The sequence below is a fragment of the Tenrec ecaudatus genome, chromosome 3, assembly GCF_050624435.1.
Source record: "Tenrec ecaudatus isolate mTenEca1 chromosome 3, mTenEca1.hap1, whole genome shotgun sequence".
Classification (NCBI taxonomy): domain Eukaryota; kingdom Metazoa; phylum Chordata; class Mammalia; order Afrosoricida; family Tenrecidae; genus Tenrec; species Tenrec ecaudatus.
The window spans coordinates 134,820,763-134,842,828 of NC_134532.1; the positions used below are offsets into that span (position 1 = coordinate 134,820,763).

The window sequence follows — 22,066 nt, forward strand, 5'->3', positions numbered from 1 at the left end:
GGAGGGAGATGTGCCCTTTCTGATGCCACAGCACTGCGGTGAAACACTCAGGGCATACAGTGGAGCGTGAAGGGGGAGCAAAGCAATTAAGTCCCAGAAGATTGCCCAAAGGGACTTGGGGGCCAGGGTGTGGCACTTCAGCGGACTCAACGGGAAAACACTCATAAAGGTCAATGGACAGACCTGGAACTGTTTGAGCGTTTTTCGGTTTTGCTGGGTTTTTTTTATTTGCTTTTTTGTTTTGGTGTATTAGCTGTTGTTAATTTACTTTTTGTCTTCTTTTGTTGTTGTTGTTAAGTTTTTCTTTGCTTTGTTTTTTGCGTGTATTATTGACTATTCATATCTATCTGGACAAGATAGGCGGATGAACAATCCGGAGGAGAGAACAATGGGACGACGGTTTGGGGTGGGGGATGGGGAGACACGGGCGACGGGGAGGTGGGGGGAAAGGAGGCGGATGCTCAAAACCCAAAGACAAGGGAAGAATAAGTGATCTCACATTGATGGCAAGGACAGCATAGCATGCTTTGGGGGTGGGGGGGTTCCATCAAGAGCAATGTAGCCGAGAGAAAGTACCAAAACCCAAATGAAGGCCAAATATGATAGTGGGACAGGAGGAAAGCAAAAGGAAATAGAGGAAAGAACTGGGAAGCAAAGGACATTTATAGAGGTCTAAAGACAGGCATGTATATATGTAAATACATTTATATATAAAGGGAAATAGAACTATGTACATATATTTATTTATAAAGTATTATGGCAGCAGATGGACATTGGGTCTCCACTCAAGTACTTCCTCGATGCAAGACGGTACTCTGTGATGTTCACCTACCCTGACACAATCGCTGAAGACAAAATGGGTACATAAGCAAATGTGGTGAAAAAAGCTATTGGTGCCCGCCTATCAATAGGTATAGCATTTGGGATCTTAAAGTCTTCAAGATAGACAAGCAGCCATCTAGCTGAGAAACAACAAAGCCCACATGGAAGAAGCACATCAGCCTGCATGATCATGAGGTGTCGATGGTATCAGGTATCAGACATCAAAGATCCAAAACACAACAAACAAACAAAAATCATATTGATGAGAATGAGGGGGAGGACAGAGTGGAGACCCAAAGCTCATCAGTAGTCAATTGGACAGCCCCTGTCAGAAGGGCTACAAGGAAGAGATAAGCCAATCAGGGTGCAGTATAGCACCGATAAAACACACAACCTTCCTCTAGTTCTTTAATCCCCACCCCCTGCTATCATTACTCTAATTCTATCTTATAAGTCTGGCTAGACCAGAACATGTGTATTGGTACAGATAAGAGCTCGCAACACAGGAAATCCAGTACAGATAAACCCCCCAGGACCAATAAAGTGAGTAGCCATACTAGGAGGGTATAGGAAGGGGGAGGGGGAACCAATCATAATTGATGTATGGCTCCCCTCCCAGGGGGAAAGGCAGCAGAAAAGTGGGTGTAAGGAGACAGTAGTTGGTGTAAGACATAGGGGAAAAAAGAACAATTTATAAATTATCAAAGGGACATGGGGAATATATGTATGGGTTATGATAAGAGCTGTAAGAGCCCCTAATAAAATTAAGTTTTAAAAAATCACAGGCAAATGCTTTTAGAGTCCTTGAACAACCAACAGAAAGGATGGAAGTTCAAACCCACCCAAGATTTCTTGGAAGTAAAGCCAAGTGATGAGCTTTCAAAACAGTCTCTGCTTTGGAAGCCTCACGGAACAGTCTACTCTTCATGCACAGAGACACCGTGAATCAGAATGGGCTGAATGGAACTAACCATAACCTAATTCAGGAGGCAGTGGGACAGGTGTGCCGGAGCTGTCTCTTACAGATTCATGAGAGCGGATGGTGAAACCATTGTCAAAGTTTTGCATACATAGCAAATGAAAATGCCATGTTTTGGGTCAGGCATGACTCAGTTCTCAAAGAGATACCTTTGCTCTTTCTCACATAAAGTAAGTACTGTGCAGCAGATTTACCCAAAGCTCATCATTATTTGATTTCTTTACCGAAGCTTCCATGGGCATTGATGGTGAACCCAAGTAAAATGAAATCATTGACTACTTCAAACATATCTCCATTGAACACGATGTCCTTGATTCAGTTATGAAGATTTCTATTTCCTTTACATTGAGGTGTGATCCATGCCAAAGGCTGTCATGTTTGATCTTCATGTTCAAGTTCTCTTCACCGTCAGCAAACACAGCTTTGTCATTGGTGTATCCAAGGGTACTAATGAGTCTTCGTCTAATCTTGATGTCATCTTCTTTGTATAGCTCACTTTCTTGAATTATTTGCTCGGCATAAAGATTAAGTAACTATGGTGGATCAAAGCAAACCCTGTGCAACACTAGCATCGTGACCTTGGGGCAGAACCAGCTCAATGGGAGTGGGCTTGTTTCAGCAGCCTGGGACATTCAAAACATGATCAGTCCATAATAAAACTGTGTGCTTTGTTTCAATCATGAAGTATCTTTAAACACTGTGTTATTGTGTTCTTCAGTGAAATTTGGATAAGTAAATCTACATTGTTATTCATGAGGAGAAAATTCGATTCCGGTGTTTCAGATTAATAGCCTCACAAAACGAATTACTTCCATCACCAACAAAGTCTTGTTCCTCTGAAAAAGGAACACTGCTTAAAATCTGGCAGCATATTATACTTAATGAGAGTATTGCAGAAAATATAAATACTGTGGTTTTTTTCTAAAGTAATCTATTCATTAGTTGAAAGTTTGCCTTATATTATTAACATGAAGGTAAATTTTTGAAGATCTCATTTCTTAACAAGTCATAGAGTATGCTTCTGTGAGAAATCTAATACTTTTTCTTAATTTAAATTTTAGTTCCCTTAACTAAATAAATCAATAAGCAACCAACCTCACTGCCTGTGAGCCAATGGTGATTCAGAGTGACGATATAGTATAGTGTTGAACTGCCCCTGTGTATTTCTGAGACTGTAACTCTTTATGGGGATAGAAAGTCTTGTCTTTTTCTTGCAAAGTTCATTGAGGGCAGCAATTAAAGCAAAGATCCCTACCAAGTTAAATTAGGCCTCCATTCACAGTTTCTTCATTGCCAGTAGATTCAAAAACTAAGGGTTTATTAATTTTTTGCGTTTTGTTGGTTTTCGCTGTACTTTTCTTCTTAGAACATGCAGAAAAGCAGTTGCTATCTATCACTTGACTCCAATTCATTGTAAGCGCATGTGTGTCAGATGATAGCTATTCTGTAGGGTTTCATTGGCTGGTGTTTCAGAAGTGACTTGCAAGGCTGTCTTCTGAGGTTTCTCTGAGTGGATTCAACAGTCAACCTTTCCGCTAGCAGCATTCACACCACTCAAAGATTTCCAGCCTTGAGGGTCTGTGAAATGTGCTGTTCAGAATCTGCCTGCCCTCACTGTCTTTCTGAGGTTGACAATGACACAAATCCCATTGATTGAAGGAAAGAAACTGATTTTGTAAGCAAATGAATACACTCAGAAATCATCTTCTACAGACCCGATCATAGGTAACTCCGACACAGTGCTGCCTCAGAGTACGAGCGGGCCAATTTGCCCTTTGCAAAAGTTATAAATGCACCCAGAAACACATTGCTCTTGGAGGAATCCCCTGCTGGACTGCTAAGCTTTCTGGAGAAGACCTCCAAGAAGACACTTTCCAGGTGTCTTGAACATTTGTGATCTATGAAAGTCACTGGGGTGCAGGGCTCGGAAAGATATTTTATATTGCTATTTTAAGCTTTGGAAAATCTTAAAAATAGAAGGTGTAGGAGTACCACCTCATGTTGGTGGAAAAGCCTTCACCTGTCAGTCTAATGCAGGAGAAATCCAAATCCTGTTACATAATTATTAGGTCACACATGAAGAGCTGAAAACAAACGGGAATGAGTGATAGGAATTGTGTTTTCACAGAGGCATTTTCCATAGTCCATTCTCCCTTCTGCCCTTTGAGCCTTCTCTGACATCCCTGGCACATACAACATCCGGACCTTATCGCCTGGTCTCCACTTGTGATGGAAGACACAGCTTCTCGAATACTACTTTGGTCTTTGCTTAAATGCCTTGTTTCCCTCTTGCAACACAATTAAATAACACATTTCAGAAATCTTTTTGTTGGATAAGCTTAAATTGTGTGCGTGTTCTGGTGGCGGTAGTCTAAAGAAAGAACGATTCTCTTGGGATTTGTATCATCGATGGGCAACCTCAGAACAGACCGACATGAAACACACAGCTATTGAGTTAAATGAGGTGCCGTTTGTTTTGCTAGCTGCAGAGCTACAACTGGATTTGTTGAGAAGATGGAGCTTTTAAAAAAATCCAGTATAAAAACAATTTCCACTCCAGGCTGAAAAATATTCTCCAGATCATGTTTAGGCCTTTGTGTAACCAGGGAGAGGCAAGCAGAGAACACTGTCTTTGTTCTGGGACTAGAATAATGTAGAAGGCCACAGGCCTTGGGCCAATACTCTACTTCTCTACAGTGTGTGGAGAACGCCTGCACTTCATTAGGAACTGGTGGGGAGCAGCACTATTTTTTTTTTTACAGCATGGGTTTATAAATAATTAGATATTTTCAAAAAGTTCCACATGACAACATAGCACCGAGCACTGTAGTTTTAGTTCTTGTTAAAATAGAATGTTATTGATTTTCTATCAGCAGCAGAGGCAGTGTCTTCCATCCTGAACCCCATGTCAAGTATCCCATAGGAAGATCTAGTTTATTTTGGCTCTCGCTTCACCTAAAATCCACATGCAAGTCATGCCTCAAGAGAGCCCAGAACTCACAGAATGGAGGCCAACTATTTTTCTGTTAAAGGAAATTGCCTTTTCTTAATTTGCTGGTGAGTGAGTGCAGCAGCGAGGGGAAACTCATGAGGATACAGCTATTTGGACCATGTGCCAAGCACGGTAGTTTATCATAGACTTACTACAATGGTAAGGCCAATTGCACTTGCAGCTCTGGATGTACTAATCTTCCCTGGAGCAGCAAAAATATCATAGCCTCTGGCCTGACACGTAGCCGTTGAGCTAAAATAATTTTGAACCTCGCTATCAGCAAAATTAAAAAGAAGCGTTTACTTTTAACTAGCAGGGATAGCATACTATTTTCCCCACTTGCTTTGAGGCTCTCTGTGTCAGCTGACTAGATAGAGTAGTTTGGTGGTGAAATTCTCACCTTCCTTGCACAAGACCCAGTTGTGATCACTGGCCAATCTACCTCCTGCGCAGTCACCGACTTGGGTAAAGCTGTGGTGTGAACAGGTTTCAGGGAAGCTGACAGACAGAGACAGGCTAGGAAGAGGTGATCTGTTTTAGAAAACCCGCTGAAACCCCTATGGATCACAACGGTTTGACCCATCGCGCATACGGTTGCCGCAAGTTGAGGGTTGATTCGAAGACAGTGAACAACTTTCCAATACACTTCGTTTTTGTCATACGATGCTACGGAGGGGTTCGATCATCTGAGCACCCTGCAGAGCTCTGTAGTCATGTAACACTTTGATGACATCACGCAACTGGCACCTGGTAGGCAGGAACCGTCCAGCACCTGCGTGCCTTAGTGACGCACACATTGACTAGGAGGCTGTGATAAACCACACTAGTTTCAAGGCTTGTGAAATAAGTGAAGCATCTAGGTGTCCCGTGGTCTTGGATATGTTGGGGTATTCATTCTGAAGGGCAGTATCTGTTTCTGCAGCTGCCGGCCAAGAAAGAGGCAGTATATTTTGTGAGTTTCTTTGTATTTGTGAGGCTGCATACAAGGGGAAATCCCCCTCAAAACATCCATAATTTTTTCAAAGCTATGTATGTAAATTTTTTTATAAAACAACCTTGTCACCTTCAAAGTACTCTCTATTATACTTAACAGTTTTGTCAAATCTGCGATTCCATTTTTCTTTATTGTTCATTTTATTGAGACCCATAAATCAATTATATTAAGTGAACTTGTACAGATACTGCCATCATCATTTTCAAAACATTTTCTTTCTACTTGGGTCCCTTGATATCAGCTCCTCTTTGTTCCTTCCCTCCCCAACCCTGCCACCCTCGTGAACTCTTAATATAATTATATATATATAAATTTCATATCTTATACCATCCATATATTCCTTCCCCCACAGTTCTCTTATTTGTCTCTCTCATTAGGGGTTATACAGCTATCATTGCTATAAGCCCCCCCTTGTCCCCTCTGCCCTTCCTGTGCTTTCACGGAATCGTTACTCCCATTATTGTTTCTGAGGGGTTTATCTATCCTGGAGTCCATGTGTCAAAAGCACTAATCTGTACCATTGTACCTATGCCAGTCTAGCCTATTTGTGAGTTCGAACTGGGGCCAGGAGAGTGTGGGGAAGAAGCGTCAAAGAACTAGAGGAGTGTTATCTGTTTCCTTGGTGCTATACTGCAGCCTGCATGAGTCGTCTCTTCCTTGTTTCCTTTCTGTGAGGGAATATCCAATTATCAACTGATGGACTTTGGGTCTCCACTCTGATCCCTCTCCTTCACAACAATATGATTGTTTTTGATCTTCTGATACCTGCTCCCATCGACAGACACCTCATGATCACATAGAACTTTGTTCTTTCCTTGCTAGATGGCTGCTTATTTAACTTCAAACCTCTAAGACCCCAGACACAATATCTTGTAAGAGCTGGGCACCATCAGCCTTCTTCACCACATTTGTTTATGCTCCCATTTTGTTGGTGCGATCATGTTGGGAAGGTGAGTATCACACAGTGCCACATTATTAGAACAAAGTGTTCTTGTGTTGAGGGAAGGTGTAAGCAGAGGCCCAATGTCCATCTGCTATCTTACTGCTTTTGCATATAAGTATGCATACATAGACCAATGCCCCATCTTTATATATTAATATATTTACCCATATGCATGCCTGTATTTATACGGCTATATCTAGCTTTTCCCTCCTAGTTCTTTCCTCTATTCCCCTTTCCTCTCCTCCTGTCCCACCATCATGGTCACCCTTCATTCAGGTCTCATTAGTTCCTCTCGAGCTACATGACAATTGATCAAACACCACCAGGCACTCTCAACCTTCCTCACTGTTGATTTTAGATCCCTTGATGTTCTATTGCCCCTGAATTTGTTGCCTCACTGATCCCTTCTCCCTGCCTCCTCCTCTTCCATGCCCCACTCCCTACCTATCTTATATAGATAGACATATAGTTTTAAAAAAAGGAAAGCCTAAGCTTAGTTTCAGTTCTATTTGTGGATCTTTGTGAGTGTCCCCCAACCTGCTCAGGTGAGGCTCCAAGTACTGCCCCCTGAGTCAGAAATCTATTTTTGGGGATTCCTCAGGGACTTCATGACTTTGCTTCCCTTGGTGATCTGTTATGGTCTCTTCGTGACTTGCCCCACTGGGAGTGTGGTGAGTTGTCAGACTGGACACACTTCACACACTGTCTCCAGTGTTGACTGCTGTAGCACTGTGGACCAGTGAGTGGACAGCATGTCTGAAGCTGGGGCTGGTCCTATGGTCCTCTCTGTGCATTGGCTGCTCTGAGCAGGAGCACTGCCCTTGAGGCTTGGTGGGCCAGGATGAGGTTCTCTCTCTCTTTTTTTTCTCTCTCTCCTTCTTAGTATGTTCTCATGAGGGCAGGACAGACTGGTCATTCTCTCCAATCTGCGTCTTCAGTGCTGTCCTCTGTAGCACATTCTTCTGGGGAGGGGTCAGCATCGCTCAGACTGGGGCTGGCCGTGCAGTCCTCTCTGTTAATGAGCTGCTCCATGCAGGTATGTTGTCCACAAGGCTTGGTGCCAGGAATGAAGTCTGGTCTCTCTCTCCCTTTCCTGTGGAGGCATAAACAATACGCTCCCCATGTTTGGCTTAGTCCCCTATTCTTCCAATTTCCTCTTCTTTTCTTCTCTTCTCCCTCATTGGTCCTTAAGGACATGGAATAGGTGGGAAAGATGAAGGTATCTTTCTGTCCTGATGCTATTGGCATCTTCTTCTTGTTATTATATATAAATAGAATAACAAGGGATATATATCCCTTTTCCCACCGTCTCTTTGGTTGGATGCTGTATACATCCCTGGGTTTGGTCTGACCCTTGCCAGAGTGCTTGAACCTTGACCTGGAAATGATGAAGTAAGTTACTTTCCTCTAAGCCCTTTGTGCTGTTTGGTCTTGCCTCAGCAGACTCATGTTGTATTTGTCCTTTTGTGTTCAGATAACTTTTCTTAGCATGATTTTTTCCAACTCTTCCCATGCTTCATGCATCATCACCGCTTTTTTACGGATACATAATACTTCATAACACCAGAGTGTTTAATTCATTCATAAATTGATGGAGATTTAGACTGTTCCAATTCGTTGCGACTGTGGACTGCACCGCGATGAACATTGGGGCCTAGATGTCTGCTCGTGGTCTGTTTCTTATTTATTTTGGGTATATGCCCAGTAGAAGGATAACTAGGTGGCATGGTAGCTCAATTTCCATTTGCTTTAGGTATTGGCAAATTGCTTTCCGATTGTTATACATAACTACAAGACCACCAACAATGGATGAGAGTTCTCATCTCACCACACCCCTGCAACATTGGTTGCTTTCTGATTTATTGAATTGGGCTATCTTTGTGGGTGGTAGGTGGTATCTCATAGTTGTTTTAATTTGCATTTCCCTTTTAGCCAATCAGGAAGATTTTCTCATATGCTATTGGCATTCCGGTTTCCACCCTTGTGAAACTTCTGTTCAGTCCTTTAGTCCACCTCCTCAGTGAGCTATTTGCTTTTCTTCCTTAGAGAAAGAACAGAACATGAAGATGTTGGGTTTGGGGGAGAGATACGTTTGTGCCCCATGCATATGACTTTTGGTGTTGTTGTTCTTGCTAGGTGCCATCGAGTTGGTTCTGACCCAGAGTGGCTCTGTGCACAACAGAAGGGAACACTGTCTGGTCCACCACCATCCTCACAACTGTTGGTATGCTTGAGAACATTGTTGCAGCTGCTGCCTCAGTCCATCTCCTTGTGGGCCTTCCTCCTTTTCACTGCCCTCAGTTTCACCCAGCAGGACTCCCTATTCCAGGGACTCATCTCTCCTGACAACATGCCCCAAGTATGAGAGACGAAGTCTTGCCATCTTTGACTCTAAGTAGCATTCTGGCTGTCGTCCTTCCAAGACAAATTTGTGTGTCCTTTGGTAATGTATTATCCTTTCAATATGCTTCCCCAGCAGCACAATTCAAATGCACCAATTCTTCTCCATTTTTCCTTATTCAATGTCCAGCTTTCCCCTTGATTTGAGGTGATTGAAAGTACCATAGCTCGAGTCAGGCATACCTTAGTCCTCAAAGTAACTGCCCTGCTTTTCAACACTCAGAAGAGGTCATGGGCAACTGAGAGAGTACCTAATGGAAGCCAAGATGGTGTTGTGAGTTAGGTATTGGACTGGTAACCACAAGGTGAGCAGCTCAAACTTACCAACTGCTCTGAGGGAGAAAGAAGAGGCCAATTGTTCCCATAAAGGTTTACAGTCTCAGAAATCCTAAGGAGCAATTCTACCCTGACCTAAGTAGATAGAAGATCACTGTGAGCTGGAGTTGACTTGGTGTCAGTGAGTTTAATTGATAAATAAATGCTTTTAATGACTAAATGAATATTATATATTGTAGGAATGTTCATCTATTTTCCTATTTCCCTTTTCTTGAGTAATGGAGGCATCTCAAGCAGACATGGTGATAAAAATGGAATGGAAGACATAGAGGCATACATGGACTTTCCAGTGGACTCACCCACATGGACTCCCTCTTGTCAAAGCTGATATATGCACAGCATCACTGATGTCTACAGCATTGACCATTGTTAAGCCCCAAATATAATACAGCTATTCATTAGATGAATCTCATAAGATTTATGTATGGCATCATCTGGAAACAATTCCCATGAGGCTAAATATGAACTGCAGAATGCAGTATATGGCTCATATTGGTGGCCAAAGTAAGGTAACATTTTCTTTAGCACTGGAAACTATGTGCCCAGGAACCATGGGTTCTATATGAGAAGAACTTCTAACTATTAGACTAAACATAAATTTAGAGCAATTTTTCATCTATGCATCCTTAGATTCAGTAGATTTATGGTGCTGGAAGGAGGAATAAATCCACTGCGAAATACAATAATAATTTCATTTAATTAGACGCCAAAACTGCCTCTTTGCCCATTGTGGCTGATGAATCAATTGGCCTGATTTGCTTTTATAACTAAAAGGCTAAAGACACATCCTATATAGATATAATCTCACTTTTGTAACCAAAGTCCTATTCCCAAATGGTTGCATCCATAGGTCGAGCAGTTTAGGATTTATAACACATATTCCTGGGAGACCTTGTGCAATCCATAATACTGTTCGATGATTCAGTAGCCAAAAGAACTTTGCTGGAAGTTGAATTAATCATGTCTTTTTATGGTAGGAATTCTTATAGCTTTTAATTTGTACCCTGTGATTTCAAGAGACAGGTGTATTAAGAAAACCTATCTAAGAGAATGAGGATAGAAAATACTTTTAGGAGGATTCAATTCTTACATCTTAGACCATGAGTTTCCATGCATATAATATAGTTGAGTATGCACTGAATTAAATTTTTAGTGACAGATATGTTGGCAGAATAATTTTAGGATGAAGACTGGTATAATAATTAGTATGTGTGTATGGAGAAAGAAGAGGGAGTATGTTTATACCGGCAACCTTAGTATTTTGTTCTATGAAATATCTTATTTGTCAAGGAAGGACGTCATTGCCAATGTATTATTTCTCTACTCAAACCACATATTATTCTTACTGTCTAAACCACCCTGGTAGAGTGGTAAAAATTTTTAAAATATATAAATCATTTTACTGGGATTTTACAGCTTTTATTTATTTATTTGTGTTAATTCTTTTTACTAGCTCTAGTCCCAAGAAATACTTAACATCAACCTGTTCATTTAAAAAGTCATTTTATTTGGGGCTCTTACCACTCAGCACCTTACAGGTCTTATAACAATTCATATAGCAATTGAATCAAGTATATTTTTACATATGTTTCCATCATTATTTATTTATTTATATTAAAAGATCATTTTATTGGGGGCTCTTACAGCTCTTATAACAATCCATACATCAATTGTATCAAACACATTTGTACATATGTTGCCATGATCATTTTCAAAACATTTTCTTTCTACTTGAACCCTTGGTATCAGCTCCTCATTTTTTCTCTCCTTCTCCCATGCACCCACCCTCGTGAACCCTTGATAAGTTATGTTATTATTTTCATATCTTACATCATCTGCTGTCTCCCTTGACCCACATTTCTACTGTTCGTCTCCCTTTGGGGGTGGGGGGTGGGGATGGTTATACATTGTTTATTGCGATTGGTTTCCTTTTTCTTCCCCTTACCTCCCTCCACCCCCGCGTCCTTCCCCCTATCCCTCACGGTATTGCTACTCCCACAATAGTTCCTGAGGGCTTTGTCCGTCCTGAATTCCATGCATGGAGAGCTCTTATCTGTACCAGTGTGCATACTTCTGTCTAGTCAGATTCATAAGGTAGAACTGAGTCTTGACAGGGAGGGGAGGGGAGCATTAAAGAACTAGAGGAATGTTCTGTGTTTAGTCAGTGCTATACTGCACTCTGGTTGGCTTGTCCCTTTCTTGTGACCCTTCTGTGAGGGGATTAATACATCTTTAAGTCTACTATGAATGTCTCCTGTTCAGCTCCACAGAGAGCCTCAAGGAATCTGACAACTCAGTTGTCTCATTGCTTCCAATCTAGTCTGTACTGCTTGATAGTCTCTTTGCTGTAGTAAGTGTCCCATTCCTAAGAAAGTTCATGGTAGAAAATATTGAGTAATGAAAACCCTTCAATTTGTGGATTCAAGTATTCAGTCCATAAGTAGAAAGTGTTGGGATGAAATTCCTCATGACATTTCTGCATACTTTATGATGCTCTATTCAAGGATGTTTGCAAAGCAAACAAATTGGGACCCTAGAAAGAGTGCTTCTCTTGGTCGGATGGAGGGCACACTTATTTCCAGATCAGGTTAATGGAGAGAATGTCTCCCAGTTGGGCAGATTGCTAGTAGCACTTAAGAAAGATTGGGGTTTCCCAAGCTCTCTATAGAAGTCGCTAGGTCTCACTAAGTGGTCAGTGCTCAACTACTAGAAGAAATATTGGTGGTTTCCTAAGCTCTCTATAAAAGTCTCTGGGTCTCACTAAGAGGTCAGTGCTCAGCTACGGGAAGAAAGATTGGTGGCTGGAAGCCATCAGAGGTCCACCCCAAGATGGGCCCGGGAACTGTTTCTGTAAAGGTCAGAGTCTTGAACACCCTATGGGATGGGTCTACTCTGCAGACTTGGAGTGTCTAGCTGATGGAATTGACTTGACAATAAACTTCCTCAGCTATGACACAAATCACTGCTGCACTGGCCCATTCGATCTGCACTTAGGACTTGGAGCTCAGGGCCCCGTCTGTCTGCTGTGCTGCAAGTAGCAGACTGTAAATGAATTTGGACTTGTCATTTGAATACTAAGTGAAACGACGGACGTGTGGCAAGTGGTGGCTGCTGCTCAGAGACTCCTTGACGGGACAGAAATCTCACAAGGCAAATGCAGGTGCAGTTGGTTTCACAAGCGACTTCTCACAAATAGTTAAGGGAGAAGTCCTGGAGTATTAATCAAAATATCTTCAAAGAATACACACAGAGGAACCTTCCATTGTGGCCGACCTCCCTTCGAAAGGGCAGCTCCTCCTCGGTCACTGTGAGCGCCTTCTGGCCACGCCCTCTGACAATGTTCTACTTCGATTCATGAGCTTTCTGTGTCTGACAATTGTTTGATGCTATTCTTAAGGTTTTCAGAGGCAGACAGCAGATTCTTTCTTAGCCGCTCCACTGACATGTGTTCAACATTTCAGCAGCATACAGGCCTCCACTGACAAGAAGGTGGTGGGTGTGCTTTCGGTGTATCATCCAGACATTTAACCTGGGTCTCTTCATGGAAGGTAACAATTCTACCACTAAATCACTACAGCCCTCTATGTCCTGAAAGGTTAATGATTGTTTTTGTTATAAATGATGCAAGTTTGGGATGGTCTAGCCTAAACTCCATTTTCCCATAACCTCTGGTATTTTAGTTAGACTTGAACTCTGGTGATGCTGTGGGCTACAAGATGGGCGGTTGACTTTTTGGTTGGAAGTTCAAACTCACTAATTGTTCTATGGGAGACACATGAGGCTGTCTATTCTCTAAACAACCACAGTCTTTATGGGTCATTATGGGTCAGAATCAACTCAATGGCTGATGGTTTATTTTCTGCAGGGCAGGGATAGGAGGTAGAATTGGTATCTTTAGGGCCTGGTCTTAGAGAAAATGATGATTTCTAGTAATGGTGTTATGGTAGAAACAACTGAATCTGACATTTCAAGCCTTGGCCCTGGTGGTGTAGTGGTTCCGTGTTGGGCTGCTAACTGCAAAGTCAGTAGCTGACTTCACCAGCCTCTTCTGCAGGTGAAGATGGAGATTTTTATTCCTGTAAAGAATTACCATCTCAGAATCGCACAGGGACAGTTCTACCCTGTCTGATAGGGTTGCTATGAGTTGGCATTGCTTTGATGGCATTGAGTTCAGAGAGTTTTTGAGTGGGAAATTCAAAAAAGGGATTTGCCAGCTGGAAAAATATAAGTGGTGGCTATTGGTTAGAAGGATGATTCTTGTGCAACAGGTTTCTTCATATATGGTCTTTCTCAGCCTACGTTTGAAGTTCTGCCAAGATAATTTGCTAGGCCACAATCTTGCTAAGGGATTGTCCTATTTATTATATAAGTATGGTGTGTAAAACCATTGCAAGAATATTATAGTTTACTATGTAAATAAGAATATTGTTATTCTGCTAATCTTACAAAGACTAATTCCATGGAACTGAGGAAGACCTCATTAGAGCCAGGAAGAACCTAGATTAAAGCATGTCCTTTGGATCTGGAGTTCTTGTGCTGAGAAACTCCTAGACTCAGGAAACCAAGAGAGTTGCAACATTGAAGACAACAGAAGACAACATGGGCCAAGAAGGACTAAGAACTGTCCTGGTTGAAAATTGTATATTCTCTCCTGAGTTATTCTTGTTATTTCTAAGTTGACCTTGCTCCTGAGCTGTAACTTGTAGCAACCTTCTGTACAACAGAACAAAACACTGCTGGGTTCTGCACCATCCTCACAATTCGCACTCTGTTTGAATCCATGGTTGCAGCCACTGTATCGCTCCATGTCATCAAGGGTCTTCCTCTTTTTTTACTGACTCTTCTAAGCATATAGCCTTTCCAGAGACTGACTGGTCTCTTCTGATAACACGACCAGAGTATGTACACTTGGTATCTCCCTAGTACACCCAAGAACCATGAGTGTTGTCTGTGAGTTCTGTGTGGCCACTGCAATGAGCTATTGAGCCCAGCAGAGAAGTAGAGAGTGCTGTGGGGAGGATAACTGGAGTCAGAACTGGTAAAAAGGTTGGTGAATGTAGGTAGGTCTGACCTTTACCTCAAAGAATTGGCTTTGGGCTGATCTTGAAGGTGATTCTCCTCTCTTCCCCGTGAAGTTGGAGGATTTCAGATCCTGCCACACTTCAACAACCACATCTGCTTCATCTTGCTTATAGACAGTTTTGCTGTGATAGGTTAACATTTGACAGGATGAAAACAGACTAGAAAAAGCAAAAATTGCTATAACCAAATGTGGAAACTGAAAACAAATTCTAATTAGTATTAGATTGTTTTTCAAGTACCATTTATATTGTGATAGATTTTCAAAAGAGGCTCAAGGATGCTCTGTGGCCCACTCAGGGGATTGTGTGCATGGGTGGCCAGTACACTTAACAACGCTTTTTTGGGTCTAAAACGGCAGATTCTTGAGTAGCCTCACACAACAGACGTTGCCTCAAAATGTGGAGGCGAGGATTCATTGGGCATGGAGGAGGACATAACTTCTAGCATACAGGCAGGCCACACAGTTCCAGAAGTAGGTTTCCTTGCAGGGACTTGGACATATTGGCTGACAGGGCCAGCCTGGGAAATATGAGTCATAGAGACTCTTCGGTCTGACCTGCCCACATGTACCAGAAGCCACACTGCTGACCACATAGGCATAATTGTAGGTTCTTCATCGGACGCCTCTGTACATTCAGCCTTCTCTGTAGACTTCTCTCTATCCAGCCATGTGGGAGAAGGAAAGATCAATACTTCTTAAAATTCAAGTTGCATACCCCAGTCTCTAGAAGTTTCTTTTAAATAATGATCACCAGTGATAGGTAGCTCACTCTCATTAAATATATACCAACAGCAGCAACAACAAAAACAGTAGAAAACACAAACAAAACACATAACAAACCCATTGCCAGTGGACTGATCCCAATTCGCGGCAACTCCATGCATTGCAGTGCCAATTTGCTTTGTGGGTTTCTCTTGGCTGTAATCTTTATGAGAGCTGAGCCCCAAGCCCTTTCTTCGGTGATACTGCTGGATGCGTTTGAATGACCAACCTTTAAGTCAGCAGTCAATGCACACTGTTGGGACCACCAAACATGCAGAGTTCATAGCATGGAGGCAGATGGCGGTTTCTGTAGGGTCAATTCCAACGCACAACAACTCTATAGGGTGGAGTAAAACTGTTCCACAGCATTTCCAAGGTTGTCCTCTTAGGGGGAGACAGCCTGCCTCATCTTTCTCCCGTGGAGTGGCCAGTGGTTTCTCACTGCCAACCTTTTCGCCAGCACCTAAGCACTTAACCACTGAGTCACTAGGACTTCCTAAGCCAGACCACCTGATTTTAAATGCTAGGCATGCTACGTTACCAAGTATGTGGCCTTGATCCAATTATTTATTTAATGTCTCTGTGCCCGTTCCATCATCTGTAAAAATGGACATGTTAATATGCAAATGACTGTCAGAGGACTAAAAACTTAGAACAGTGCTTAGCGCTACACAGCTGTTATTCAAAGTATTATTCAAATTATTACTATTAGAATGAAGAACGGTCACCCACATAAGAACACATGGGAACTTGGTGCCATGTCCTGATGTGCCTGAGAAATTACATCGTATGCCAGAAAATGTGGTGGTTTTGTACCATTAGTCCATTCATCCTTCTAGAAACTACACAGCAATATATCTCTGGGAGACAGCCTCTCTGCTTTTGGAAGGAGGATTTCAATTGCTTCAGTAGCGTTGACTTTGCCTCCTGCTCCAAAGGTGGGCATGGAAATCAGTGCTGTTTCTTCAAAGCAACACACGCACCTGTCCCCAGGATTGATTCAGAGTTGGCATAAACCATGATCAGAGCAAGTGATAGAAAATGAATGTTTCACTGGGTGCTAGGAGAAAAACAGGATTTTTCTTCGTAGGTTTTGAACCTGGAGGGATGCAGTTCTGGAACTGCTAGAAGCCATTTTGGCAGTGTATTTTTCCTAGAAAAAGAAAACTCTAGTAGAGATAGTTATTCCTCCATTCCCACTGGATTTTTGTTCCAGGACCTCCATGGCCCACAGTTGGCTCCTCGCCTTGCTTTGGTTGTGGACATTGCACTTCTCCATTGTCTCTTCCCAAGGATGAAGTCAATTACATTCCTTTGTCTTTCGGCTGGTGAGGTCCAGGCATACACTAGCCAATAACCTTATATTTGAAAGCTATATTTAATGTTATATTTGCAATGAAGAAATTATTGGTCTTGCAAAAATTCTATTGTAAGATCTATGCTTCATTTCTATCACTAAGGGCATACTTTAAAATTAACGATTCTTCTTTTTAGGTGTATGAATATTTTTCTATTGCATGCATAATCATTCTTACAGATATAGCTTCAAATACTTTTTTGACAACGAATGTGATGCCGCTTTTCTTGACTTTGTCATTCCTGGCATAGTAACTCATGATCATCTGATTTAAATGGAATTCACTTCAGGTCACTAATGCCTAGAATACTGATCTTAATGCATTTTGTCTCATTTTTTACAACTTATAATTTTTCTAGATTAATATTTTGTACATACCACTTTCAGATTATTAGTGGATACTTGTAGCTGTTTCTTTTGGTTTTGAGTCCTGCCCCACCAGCAAATGAAGGTCTGAATGCTGACTGCATTCATTTTATTAATACTGATTCTCGTTTGAAGGAAGCCTTAGTGGCTTATGATTAGGGGTGCTCACCACAAGGTTAGCAGTTTGAAACTACCAACTGCTCCATAGGTAAAAGGTGAGGCTTTTTATTCCCACAAAGATTTACAGCCTAGACAACCACCAGGGCAGGTCTCTTTTGTCCTCTAGGGGCGCTATGAGGTAGAAACGGTCTCAATGGCAGTGAAAGCTCCTTTGAGGAGTCAGCTGGTTCCCAGTCTTATTTTGAGAACCTTCCAACCTGAGGAGCTCATCCTTTGGTAGTGTATCAGTCATTATTCCAGAGTTATTCATGAAGTTTCAGTGCCTAATACCCCTGAAGCCAACTACCTGTTAATTACTCCTAGTCTTAACCTAAAAGGCACCCTGGAGGCGCCATGTGCGACCCTGCTGGCATCTGAAATACTGGTGCCATAGCTGCTGGTACCACAAAAACACACAAGACGATGTTAAGGCACCAGATTTTTAAACAATCAATGCTGTGACTTTGGTTAAGTGACCTTGAACTTTCCATTTTCAAGTAAAAAGTGAGAAGATTACTTATGTTAGTGACTCCCAACATATAGTCTGTGGATTTAGTCACTTTGGACAAAGTTCTACCTACGCTGTAGTGAAAAAGTAGAAATTTTGTTAGTTTTTTAGATATCCCAAAATTCAAAAATACATACCTTTCTCCCTTTCCTTGTCTAGGATTACAGGCTCTCTTTTGGAATTAGAATATTCTTTCTTTTAGGAAATGATGCCAATTATAGTTCGTAGCTGTTTCTCTTGTTTTTCGTGTATGAAATACAACGTTAGTAAACGAATCACTAAAATTTGGGGAAATTCTACTAGTTTACACAATTAAAACCTTTGGGAGACACTCCATTAATTTTTTTAACTCTAAAATTTTAACATTTTATGGTATACAAAGGACTAGAGCAAATGCTCATGTAACTTGGGGAGTTGTTCTTGTAAGTGCCATGGAGTGTGTTCCTGCTCACGGTGACCCTGTGCACAGCAGAGGGACCACTGCTCGTCCTGAGCCATCCTCACGATTGCTCTTATGTTTGAGTCCATCGTTGGAGCCACTGGGTCCGTCCATCTCATTAAGGGCCTCCTTCCTTTTCCCCTGCCTTTCTCCTTGACTAAACATGATGTTTTTCTCCAGGAACGCGTATCTCCCAGCAGCAGGAGACTGTTGGGAAGATAAAAATCAAGCAAGCAAGCAAGCAACCGATCAACCAACCAAACAAAACACCCAAAGAAGACAGAAAATATTCAGACAAAGGGCTTTTAGTCATTGGGGATAATTAATGCCACGCAGCACTCTATGAGCACCGAGGCAAATTGACTCACAAAATGCTACTTTTCAATTCTGCTGGTAAACATTTCATGCCCAATTTCTGTTGTTATTGTTGCTGATTCTGACTCATAACAGTTAACAATTAACATGGTCTTCTCATGGTTTTCTAAGTGATTATATAAACCAGTCTGATCATGTCCAACTTTGATTTTAATCTGCTGGAGCAAGGCAGTAACCTGAAACTCACACCCTACAGAAGGAGAGAGGAAATAGTTTTATTTCCTGTTACTTTCGAGGTCTATCTCCTCTGTGGTGTAGCAGTTGCATGGTGGGCTGTGAACTGCAAGGTCTGCAGTTAGAAACTACCAGCTGCTCTGAGAGAGAAAGATGGGGCTTTCTACTCCAGTTAAGAGTTACAACTGGGACATTGAATCCTGGATCTTCAAGGCACACAACAAGCTGCAAAGACCCCACCAGAGGGAATTGATGGGGGAAACTCCACTAGGTGAACCGGACTCTACCTCAGACACACCTGTAACCTGAGGATTTAAGACTGAAAATTCATGGTGCTTGAAGAAGCAGAAGACAGCAATATCAAGAGTATTGAATTATTGGTAGGCGGACAAACATTGACTTAGTACATCAATGCCCTATTTGCTGTATTAAGATATATATTATTTTGGAAAACTTGTGATGGGAATTTTCAGTAAATATTATTGTAAATTTTTCCTGACAACAAACTCCCATTGTTTGTGTAAATAGCATCCGGCCACATAAGGATTTATCTGTACAATGGAATAATTGAGGTATTGTGACATGTAGTTAGTTTACACTGGTCCAATATCCTTCCCTCAATAATGTTTTTAAAATTAGAACAAGGAGTAATCGATGACAATATTAATGGAAGATCTTAATCCCCAGGGAGATGATTGATAAGACTTTCTATCATAAATTAACAAGGAGGTCTCTGATGGGGGCCAAAAACAGATTAAAAAATACATAGAGATCCAGGAGTGGGTTTTGGGCACACATTAAATCCTTGCTCCAGTTTAAGAACAATGAGTTCTCACCTCAGGAAGGGAACACAGAAGACATGGGTGCTATAGCAAAATGTGGTGAAGAAATTAGATGGTGGCTGGTATTAGATATAGTGAAGAAATTAGATGGTGTCAGATGTAGTAGAATCTAAGGTCGTAAAGGATTATTTCCAAACAAGCAGATATCTAAATGAAATGTCAACTAAGTCCACATGGAAGAAGCACACTAACGTCTATGGACCATAGATTGTAAATGATATAATCCAAAGCCAAAGGCAGGAATAGTATCAGAGCTTAAATGATGAGATTCTGGTTTGCAGAGGGGGATTATGACAGTGGAAGCCCTAGCTATATTTGTGAGGTCTAGACAGGAAATAACCCTCTTGTGACTCACCTCTATCCATCATAGGGGGATGGGAGTCATCCGGTTACCAAACATAGAGATAACTCTAGGAGATCGAAATGATAAACCTGATTTAAACAGTTAAATCTCTGACATTGGATCCTCCTCTGGGCTTCATTTGTTTTTCAACATTTCAACATTTTCTGATTTTATTTTCATACTGGGATTTACCTCCAATTTATTTTGCTATCTCTAATGATGTAGCCTTCCTGAATTTTTGTTAAAGGTGTTTTCAGTATATGAAACCCAGGACTGATGAACCTATAGAGAGACAACAAGTAGAATAAATGTTCCTGGGCAGCCCAATGAGGGAGGATAGGTAAAGGAGAGCGGCTATCAAGGCATACAAGAAGGAAGAGAAGTTTGGAAACTGCTTGTGGTGGCAATTGTACAATACTGTATGATGTAATTGAATGCTGGATTGTATGATCTCTGTATTAACTCCCAATAAAAAGTTTATTTTTAAAATCTTTTTATTTGGGCTCATAAGGCTCTTATCACAATCTGTACATACATCAATTGAGCAAAGCACCCTTATACATTCGTTGCACTCATCACTCTCATAATTCACCTTCCAATTGGGTTCCTGGAATCAGCTCGGTTTCCCTTTTTTCCCCCCATCCCCCTCCCTCCCCGATCCCACCCCTGGTCCCTTGATAGTTTATAAATACTTATTATATCTTATCTTACACTCCCCGGCATCTCCCCTCACCTGCCTCCCCCTTGCCAATCTCCCAGACAGGAGGTTACACATAGATCTCCGAGATCGGTTCTCCCTTTCTACATGCCCTTCCCTCCTGGTGTCGCCACTCCCACCGCTGGTGTTGAGGAGTTCGTCTGTCCTAGATTCCCTGTGCCTCCAGATCCCCACTGCACCGCTGTACATCCTCTGGTATAACCAGGTCCGCAAGGCAAGGTAGGATTGGGGTCATGATGATTGGGAGGGGAGGAAGCGTTCAGAAACTAGAGGAAGGTTTTGAGTTTCATTGTTGCTACACTGAACCCTGAGTGGCCCATCTCCTCCTCACTACTCCTCTGGAAGGGGTGTCCAGCTGTCTACAGGTGGGCATTGGGTCCCCATCATGCACTCCCCCTCTTTCACGGTGATGTGATTCTCACCACCACCCCACCTTTGATGTTGGAGACCTGGTCTCCTCTGTCCTTCATGGTCACCTATGTTGGTGTGCTGCTTCTGTGTGGGCTCGGTTGCTTCTGGGCTAGATGGCCACTTGTTTGCTTTCAAACCTTTAAGTCCCCAGATGCTATATCTCTCAGTAGCCGGGCACCATTCGCCTTCTTCACCACACTTGCTTATGCACACTTTCGTCTTCAGCCATTATGTGAGGAAGGTGATCACACAATGATTGTTTTTGTTCCTTTGTATCTGCTACACGGTCCATTCAACACCTTGTATTCGCTTAGGCCGTGTGCTTCTTCTCTGTGGGCTTTGTTGCTTCTGAGCTAGATGGCCGCTTATTTGCCTTCAAGCCTTTAAGACCCCAGACGCTATATCTTTTTTTGATAGCCGGGCACCATCAGCTTTCTTCACCACATTTGCTTACACACACGGCTGTCTTCAGTGATCATGTCGGGAAGATGGGTATCCTGCAATGGCTGTTTAGCAGGGTGAGGTGCTATTGTATTGGGGGATTATGCATGAGGAGGCCCAATGTCCATCTGCTACCCTACTACTGAACCTATAAATATATGCATATAAATCTATTGCCCCCATAATCATAAATATATTTACATATGTACATGTCTGTATTTAGGCTTCTCTGTATGCACTTTGCCTCCTACTCCTTTCCTCTATTTCCTTTCGCTTTCCTCCCGACCCATTACCATGTTTGGCCTTCATTCTGGATTCAGTAATTCCTCTCAGTTACCTTGCTCTTGGTCACTCCCTACCAGTCTTCCCCTCCCCTCCCTCCTCTGGTCCAATAAAAAGTTTTAAAGAAGAAAAATGTTACAGTCTCAGAAACTTAGAGGCAGTGAGAGATAGGTCCTCTTTAAAAAAAAAATCATTTTATTGGGGGCCCGAACAATTCTTATCACTATCCATACATACATCCATTGTGTCAAGCACATATGTACATTTGTTGCCATCACCATTCTCAAAACATTTGCCTTCCACTTGAGCCTTGAATATCAGCAAGATATGTCCTCTTTAT

General features: G+C 41.9%; 1 long non-coding RNA gene across 1 annotated transcript in view; it reads right to left on the reverse strand.

The window, feature by feature from the left end:
• Positions 1 to 14,806: 14,806 nt before the first annotated feature.
• Positions 14,807 to 22,066, reverse strand: part of LOC142442764 (uncharacterized) — a 32,175-nt gene continuing 24,915 nt past the window's right edge. Inside the window, exon 4 of the long non-coding RNA XR_012783464.1 lies at positions 14,807 to 15,206. This is a non-coding gene — a long non-coding RNA (uncharacterized LOC142442764). The remainder of the gene's footprint in view (positions 15,207 to 22,066) is intronic.